Raw genomic sequence first — 1,430 nt, 5'->3', positions numbered from 1 at the left:
AAAATTTTATGTATAACGTTTATTCAAAGAAAATTATATATATATATATACGTACATTGTTAAGGAGCATGAATCATCTTCATCTTTTCTTCTATGTGGAATGAACCAACCTGGAATGTGAATTTGATTCACAGAAAACAAAAAAAAGTCAAAATAATTAGTTTATTATTTATGATACATATCTAATTCATTTTTACTAGAAAGCTGTTGTAATGCCGTAGAATTTCGGCAAGGGTTTTTGTAACTTTTAGGTATTAAGTTATCTTGGGTTCACAGTAGAGAAGTTAGATGAAGGGTAATGTTTGTAGTAGAATGCAGGAAGTGGCAACGTTAGTAGAAAATTGTCACATTGCAAAGACTGCTTATTCACACAGAAGAGACGGCAAGCGGCTGTATGGCCAAGGTGTACAGAGAGCCGACTCAGCGAGACGGCCTGAGCAGATCCAACCCTCTTTACCAAGATGACCAATGAGAGACGGACCTTTGGGGTAGAATTCGCTATCTTAAGGGGCGGAGCTTACCCCAAAGACATCAGTCAACAGAGGAAAGGTTATAAAGTTGCTAACACAACTTGAGGAGCTATCTTATCCTTTCGGAATCCGCAACGATGAACCAATATGTAAGATTTGAGGCTTTCATGGTGGTGACTATGAAGAAAGCAGTCTTCTGGGATTTGGCACCGTGTATATGTGGTGTTAACCGACGTTTCGGAGGAACGTATCGCCTCCATCTTCAGGGTAGAAGATGGAGGCGATACGTTCCTCCAAAACGTCGGTTAACACCACATATACACGGTGCCAAATCCCAGAAGACTGCTTTCTTCGATGAACCAATAGTCTATCATTGAATCTATATCAATCAATTTATACACATCAATCTATCTGAGTGTACAATGTTATGGGAGTAGCCGGCCAGAGCCATGGTCGTGCCAGACCAAGTGAGGGGACACAATCAGCTTCCTACACCAAGTAAGTCAAATTGTTCATATCAGTCATGGATATACAGTGAGATATTATTAACGTGTCAGGTTACAGGGTTAGGGCAGAGAGCGTAGGCCCTGAGTGGGGACGTAGGAATTACCTCGAGAGCTAGGGATGGTGAACCCAAGTGTATTTTTCTTTAAATTACAATGTGTACGTAACCGACAACTGTCGGCCATGAAAGTGGTATGTATATATAGTGTATATATTAGTAAGACAGAAGTAGACCAAGTAAGGGGGATGCGTGTGTTAATGACTTACCCCACAGTCACACCTCTATTTCCCCGATCTCCCGTACCTCCCAGGGTAGCGATACTGTGAACTCACAGCCAAGAGGTAGCTAACGAGACAAGTACCAAGTGCTTAGCCTTACAACTGGCCATTCCCCAAGGGTGCAACGGCATGGATGGCGGAAGAGGTGGAGCGAATCCTCCACGCCCCCTTCGCGCC

The sequence above is a fragment of the Cryptotermes secundus genome, unplaced genomic scaffold (genome assembly GCF_002891405.2).
Source record: "Cryptotermes secundus unplaced genomic scaffold, Csec_1.0 scaffold38, whole genome shotgun sequence".
Taxonomy (NCBI): Eukaryota; Metazoa; Arthropoda; class Insecta; order Blattodea; family Kalotermitidae; genus Cryptotermes; species Cryptotermes secundus.
Note: the sequence above shows the minus strand (reverse complement) of the source record.